This window comes from Sceloporus undulatus, chromosome 2 (genome assembly GCF_019175285.1).
Source record: "Sceloporus undulatus isolate JIND9_A2432 ecotype Alabama chromosome 2, SceUnd_v1.1, whole genome shotgun sequence".
NCBI lineage: Eukaryota > Metazoa > Chordata > Lepidosauria > Squamata > Phrynosomatidae > Sceloporus > Sceloporus undulatus.
This window is the reverse complement of record NC_056523.1, coordinates 289,967,987-289,975,521: the sequence shown is the minus strand read 5'-3', so window position 1 is coordinate 289,975,521 and position 7,535 is coordinate 289,967,987. Positions and strand designations below refer to the sequence as shown.

At 47.6% G+C, this 7,535-nt stretch overlaps 1 protein-coding gene across 4 annotated transcripts in view; it reads left to right on the top strand.

The window, feature by feature from the left end:
• Positions 1–7,535, top strand: part of GCNT4 (glucosaminyl (N-acetyl) transferase 4) — a 48,646-nt gene that overhangs the window by 19,456 nt on the left and 21,655 nt on the right. Inside the window, exon 2 of one of the 4 annotated variants that reach the window (XM_042452052.1) lies at positions 6,006–6,060. The exons of the other annotated variants lie outside the window; for them this stretch is intronic. The gene's annotated coding sequence lies outside the window, so the exon portion shown is untranslated. The remainder of the gene's footprint in view (positions 1–6,005; positions 6,061–7,535) is intronic. 4 annotated transcript variants of the gene reach the window in all.

Sequence of the window (7,535 nt, the reverse complement as noted above, 5' to 3'; positions counted from 1 at the left end):
ACAAAGGCCCCATTATATGGGGTTAAAAGCATGTTGAAGGAACTGGGATGATCGGTGCCCCTCCCCCCATCGTCCGTTAGCAGTGCCCACAAATTGAAATCGAATGCATTTTGACAGAAATAAGAATGCATTCTTAGATTGGCCGCTGCAATCAAGCTATCGTCATGGTGACGTTTGCAGGGCATGGGGGAAGTGTTCCTCCCTTTTTAAAGAGCCGGCACAGGGGTTTCAAGTCGGCTGAAGCAGGGAGAGAGATGCCTCTCTCTCTTTCTCTCTCTCTTTTATAAATCTGTGGTTTTTGGGTCAGATCTGCCCCTGTCCCAGGCAAAGGATGGGGATTGCCATGTTTTTTTTTTTTTTTTTTTTTTTTGCTTTAAAAGCACATTAGCTTTCCCTTTGCTTCCTTGCTGTATCTGCTCAAGAAGAAAAATCATTCGCATATTTTTGCTAAAAAAATTGGTAAAATGTAACATTGATGTTTGCAACATTGTAGCTTCTCCCTCTGCAGAAGCAAGTGCAGCCTGCTCCATTGCCTCTGGAATAAAACATGTGCATGTTTTCGTTAAAAAAAAATGGTTAAAAATGAACTACATTTGGAATAGAAATTGTTTGCATTTGAAAAGGGGGGGGGTTGCTGCATGAGCTCCGTTGACCTGTTTTTTTCCTCCTGCAAGGGAAGGAATGCCCAGCGACAGAGGGCTTTGGGCAGGGGATGCAGGGAAAAGAGGGCTCCTAAAGAATGCCTTCCCTTGCTCCCTTCTTCCCAGGGCTCTTTCTCCTCCCCCTCCCTTCCGATGAGGGGAGGAAATGCCTTGCCCTTTGCCCACCCTCTGGCCTAAATCCCTCCCTCATTTGCCTCGATCATGATCGAGGCCAAAGTTTCTCATTCCCAGACCCGGGGTTTTTAAAAAGAAACGTTTTTTGCGCCGATTTTCAAAAGACCCGCGCTAGGGCCATTTAACACGGAACGGGTGTGCAGCCCCGGATTCGCTTGTGTGAGATTCGGGTGAGTAGGAACTTCCGGGATTGATCGGTTTTCAAAACCGATTTTTTTTGTATGTGAATGAGCCCAAAGTCTTTTCTACTGTGCCCCAGCCTCTTAGTTGTCTGTCTAATTGGAGCTTTTATAGTAGCATTGGCATTGAAGGATGATGAAGGAGAGCTGGGAAAATATAAGCTTTCTTGTTGGGGTTTGTAGCATTTTAGTATAGTAACAAAGCAATAAGACTTGAACTGGGAAGAGTGGGCTTTGCTCTTATGCTATTATAGCTGGTATGTGCCTGCCTATAACAGGCAAGGTAAAGAGCAGTTGCCACCAGAATCCCCAGCAAAACAGAGAGAAAAAGAGCAGATGAGCCTGCTTCACCAGCTACCTCAGAATGTTAAAAAAGTATTGACCAATAAGTTTGGCCATCGGATGGAAATTGTAGAGAAAATGGGGTTGATAAAAGAAAATGTCATCCATACGAGATGCATTTTGGAAGAAGCCTTCAAGAAGGTTCAATTTGTTTTGGTTTTCTTATGTAAGGCTTACCTTACTGTTTGGGTTTTTCCCCATTTTACATGTGTGCATGTATGTTTTGAAAAATGTGTCTTCTTTTGTTGTGGTATGGAATAATCCCTATTCTTTCCATGTTATTTCCTGCCTCTGATACTGATTTTTTTTTGTTAAAGAAGCAATGTTCAGGAACACATCTACTTGGTATATCTGCTTTAGTTAAGTTAGTTAGTTAGTTAAGTTTAACCCCCTTCGCCTTCCTGCCGCGGACCACCGTCGCTGCCAGAGCTGCGCCTTCTGCCGGGCGGGCCTCCTCCCGGGGTGTCGGAGGTGCGCATCTGCCCCGCCCCGGGGTGCCGCCCACGGACGGGGGAGCACCGCGTGGGACTTTTTGAACTTTTGGCGTCGCTTCTGGCCTTGCGTTTGGCGGCCAGTGAGTGCGGGGGCCTTTAAGGGACACCTGGGGAAGCCAGGGAGGAGCCCGCCAGGTGTGGGCGGCGGGTATAAACGCCGGAAACCGGACCCTCCCTGACAAGCCCCCTTCGCCTTCCTCGCTGGAGACCATCGCTGCCAGAGCTGCGCCTTCTGCGGGCGGGCGCCTCCTCCCGGGGTGTCAGAGGTGCGCATCTTCGCACCGCCCGGGAGTGCCGCCATGGACTGGGGAGCACCGCTGCTGCGTAATGCGCAGTTGTGCAGCTTTTATTTGGGTTAGGGAGGCTTGGGTTAGCCCGAGAGCAGAGGATGCCTGGGGTGGCTACCTCTGCTCTCAAATGGCCATAGAGGGGTGGGGGGTTGTGGATGCGGGGGATGCATGGGCCGGGAGGGAAGGAAACTCATCTCGAGCGGAGCTCCTATTGAGGTATGTGGGGCAGCGGGGATATGGCGGTGGGAGAAGGGACTTGCGTTCCAGGGAGGAGAGATCGATGCATCATACAGTGGTGCCTCGGGTTACGAAATTAATTGTTCCGCCATTTTCCTTCGTAACGCGAAATTTCGTAACCCGAAATAGCTTTCCGTTAGCGCTGGAAGCCTATGCATTTGAATTTCGCGCCGAATGATTTCGTAACCCGAAAAATATTTCGTACCCGAAACAGTTTTTGCCAATCCAACTTTTTTGTATCCTGGAAATTTCGTAACCCGCAGTTCGGATCCCGAGGTACATGTATCTCCCTCCTGCTGTCCCTATCCCAACCTTAGGAACCTGAGGGTCGCTCCACCGTGCCACAAACCCTGTCGCTGCTCCTGTGCACGCCAGATCAGTAAACAACAGACCCACATCCTCCACGATATGTTGGAGGATCAAAAGTGTGATCTGGCTTGGCATTACCGAGACCTGGCTTGGGCCTGAAGGAGACGCGGTGTGGGCTCAGACCCTGCCTGCCGGTTCTCGGGTGAAGGACCAGAGCAGGTTAGGTGGGCGGGTGTGTGTGTGTGGCCTTGTACATAGGAACACCGTGTCCCTCACCAGGAACCACATCCGACAGACGTCCTATATCGAGTGTAGTTACCTGCCCCTAAAGGCTAGGGACAGTCTAGGGATTTGTTAGTGTATCGGCCACCCCGTGCGCTAGCGGACTCCCTTAACGAGCTGACACAGCTGGTCGCTGAGCTGATGTTGGAGACGCCAGGCTATGGTCCTGGGTGACTTCAATTCTCCCTCACGACCAGCCATGTTCTTCCACCCGGTGCGGCTCGGGAATTCATGGATACCATGACGGCCATGGCCTGTCCCAGCTGATAAGGGTCACGCATTGTGGCGGGTAATACTCTCGATTTGGTCTTCTGCTCAGATGCGGAAACCGTGTGTGGAAATAGTTAATGTTTCCCCCTTGTCATGGACGGATCACTTCTGGTAGGTGGAAATAGGGTCTCACCCAGATCCCCCCCGGGGGTGGTGGACCTATTAGGATGGTCACACCTCGAAGGCTGATGGAACCTAAAAGGTTTCCAAGAAGCTTTTAGAGGGGCACATGTTGGAAGCGACGGCGATCTGTATGATGCCCTCACCGGTATGTGGAATACCGGTCTTTCTAGGCTATACACAGCATCGCTCCAAGCGCCCTCTCAGGCCTGCTTCCAAGTGTAAGCCCTGTATACGGAGACTCCGGGCAAGGAAGCGGGAACTGCGACTGCTAGAGTACCGTTGGCGGAAACACCTTTTGCTTAGATGACAAGGCTCTCCTAGCCCAACTGGTTAAAGGACTACGGAGAGGCGATACGAGCAGCAACAAAGAATTTGTTCTATGGTGCTCGTATTGCGTCCGCAGAGTCATGTCCAGCAGAGTTGTTCAGAGTGGTTAGGGAGCTAACTCAGCTCCCTTCCTACCTGACCAGATCCTTGAACTCTAAGGCTGTTGTGACCAATTTAATGTCTTTTTTGTGGATAAAACCTCTCGTATAAGCGAAGGTCTTAATGCTGGACATTCGAGCAGAACCTAGAGTAGAGGTATCCAGAGCCTCCCGTGGACTCTATTAAGCGTGGATCGGTTTTGAGTCGGTGTAGTACCGAGGACGGGACAAGATCGTCGGAAGTGTTCGGAAAACAACCTGCTCTCTCAATCCCTGTCCTCGTGGCTGAGCGGCCCAGGGGGGACCGGCGGTAACTTTATTGTTACCTGGATCATTATACATCTTTGAGGGAAGGGCAATTTCCATCGGAATTAAAATTGGCCATTGTAAACCTATATTAAAAAAGCCCTCCCTCGACCCCCTGGTACATAATAATTATCCGGCCAGTTTTCGCTGCTGCCATTCTTGGGTAAGGTGATCGAGAGGGCGGTTGCGATCCGCTTCAGACGGTCTTGGATGAAACTGATTATCTGGACCCATTTCAACTGGCTTCCGGGCGGGTCACGGGGTTGAGACGGCCATGGTCGCCTTGGTCGATGATCTCCGTCTGGGCATCGACAGGGGAAGCGTGTGTCCCTGTTGGTGCTCTTGGACATCTCAGCGGCTTTCGATACATAGCCATGGTTGCCTTCTGGCGCCTGGCAGAGGTGGGAATCGGGGCCTGCGCTCCAGTGGTTCCGCTTCTACCTCTCTGGGAGGTCCCAGATGGTGCGGCTGGGAGTACGTGTGCTCCCGACGGAGGCCCCCTTAACACGGGTCCCTCAAGGAGCCATCTGTCTCCCATGCTCTTTAACTTTACATGAAACCGTGGAGAGATCACCGGAGACATGGGCGTGGGGTTATCAGTACACTATGACACCAAAATCATTTTCTCATGCTCCGCTGAGGGCAGTGACCAGGATGGCGTCTCTCCTCTGCGGCTCTGTCTAGAAGTCAGTAATGGGCTGGATGAGGAAAAACCGACTCAATTGAATCCAGAAGAAACGGAGGTAGTACTTGTGATAGGTTCCCCTGGTCCAGGGAATGGCGGTGGTTCACTGTCCTGAATGGGGTCACGTCCCTGTGAAGGACTCCGTACGCAGTCTGGGAGTGCTTTTGATTCGTCGCTCCACTGAACTGCTCAGGTGAATGCGACGGTCAAGAGCACTTGTCATCATTCAGCTTATTCGCCAGCTGGTCCATACGGCCCCAGAGGGGACCTAGAAATGTTGTACATGCTCTGGTAACCTTGAGACTGGATTGTCTGCAATGTACTCTATGGGGCAACCCTTTACCAAACCCGAGCTTCAATGGTGCAGAACATGGCGTAGGCTGGTCACTGGCGTCTCCAGGGCCCAGCCCATAACACCTGTGCTGAAAGACTCCATTGGCTGCCCATCCGCTTCCGGGCCCAATTAAGGGCGTTGGTATTACCTATAAAGCCCTAAATGGCTTAGGCCCAGGATTCCTGAAGGACCGCCTCTCCCGTACTTCCCCTGCAACCTCAGAACGTCTGGGGCAGCATTTACTGAGGGTACCTGGGGCTAGATTATCCTCCACTACACGGAGGACATTTTCCTGCTGCCCGTCCTGGAATACGCTGCCCACTGAGCTCCGCTCGACAACCACCCTGGCCCAATTCAGGAAGGAACCTGAAAACTTCCTGTTCCAACAGGCATTCCCGATTAAATCCTATGGGCCTCCCCTCTTCCGTGGGCCAAGAGGTTGGGCTATGGGGCTTTTTTGCCTGTTATTTTTTGTTTGTATGGGATGGCTTGGATATATCTGTATTTTAATGTTTTATGTTTGTTGTTTTAAACCTTTGCTGTAAGCCGCCCTGATCGCAGAAGAGCTGGATAGAATAAAAACTTTATTTATTATTAATTTATACACTCCTGGGATAAATTTTATCCCATTGGAAATGAGTAAGTTTCTGTTGTTTTCAATAGGTCTGCTTTAGGTGGGTTGACATTTGACTTAGCTCGTGTGTATTTGGGCTACTAACAGTGCAGCATGGATATTCATTAGCCATACTGGACCTGACTGTGGAAGTATCAGATTAAACAAAATCTTCTGCCACTTATGCAGCCACATTTGTCCCTCACACTTATGAGATTGCTACATAAAGTCATTATCAAATTGTATATTTCACGCATCATTTTTACTTCTCTTTTTCAAGCCTCAAAAATCTACCTTTTGGCAAAAGCATGGGAGAGCATACAGTCTTGACAGAGGTAGGAGACCTTTGTGCTCGTCTTTCATATTTTCTTAAATAGATGAGGTACTATATTACATTGTTCATTGTGGACCTTTTAGCATATACCTTACTACCAAATTTCTTGGATTGCACTAACATCTATCCATAGGTTCTTTTGTTTTTCTATATTCCTTTGTGCTGGATTATGTTTTTGTCTGGTTTGTTTGTTAAAATATGTTATTTCTTTTTTCGTCTTCTATTTTTTACCTTTAAACAATTAAAGTAACTGTACATAGTTAGAACAAATGCTTGTTTGACATCTAAAAAATTACAAATTTCAAAACAAGCTATTCTATGTTTAAGGATGGAAACACGCAAATCTGCATGTAGGGTTACAAATGATAGTGGTAGGTTGAAGATGCAGTCTGTAAGTATTAGACTAGAATGATGGTCACATTTGGCTACAGTTGTAATTAATTTATTCAACATCATAGTATAATAATAATAATATTTGTTTTTATTTATATACCGCTATTCCAAAGAGCATAGCGGTGAACAACAAGTAAGCTTTAGCAAGTAAGCTAATTGCCCCCAAACAGTCTGGTACTCATTTTAGCGACCTTGGAAGGATGCAAGCGAGTCAAGCTTGGGCCCTTTTGCTGGTCTTGAACTCGCAACCCTTGTGGTTTTTTGAGTGAATGGCTGCAGTACAGGCATTTAACACTGTGCCACCAGGCACCAGGGTATACATAGTGGGTCCTCAGTATCCACTGGGGGTTTTTTCCAGGACCCTCGTGGATACCAAAATCCATGGATGCTCAAGTTCCTTATATACAGTGATGTAATAAAATGGGGTCTCTCTATATTAAATGCAAAAATGAAGGATCAAGTTTAATTCCTTTAATTTCTAAGAGGCCTTGATCCAATCTGTCAGAAAAGCAGGGTATAAATAAAGTTTTGATAATGTTAGTATTGCTAAGAATAATGATTCAGTATTGTTACTTTATCGTGTCTTTTCATGTGTTCATCTAAATATTGTTTGTTTAAGGCAAGCACTGGCTTAGAACTCTTTGGGATAAGGTTTAATTGAGAAAAAAAGAAGGAAATGTGATTAACAATAAAAAGCTTCTCTGGAAGCCTTTTGGCTGAATGGCAGGGTATAAATATCTAAAGAAATAAAGAAGAAAAGAACGGGCAAAACAAGAGCTGAAGATTAGCCAGCAATATTTTTTTCCATCGAAAAATTCGTAACGCGGCGCGTTCGTATCCCGGGGTACCAGTGTATGGTGTTTCAATGATGTATGCGTCCTAAGAGTCTGGAAGCTGCAGCAAAGCTGCACTCCAGTCCTTAGGACTGGAGCGTGGCTTTGGTGCGGCTTCTGGACTCTTAGGATGCATGTATCATTGAAACACCATACCTCCAAAGTGACTTAAAGCAGCTTTATTTTGGCTGTCTGTATCAGGCCATAGTTTAGCAAAAAATATTTATTGTTACATTTGGGGATTGTTTTG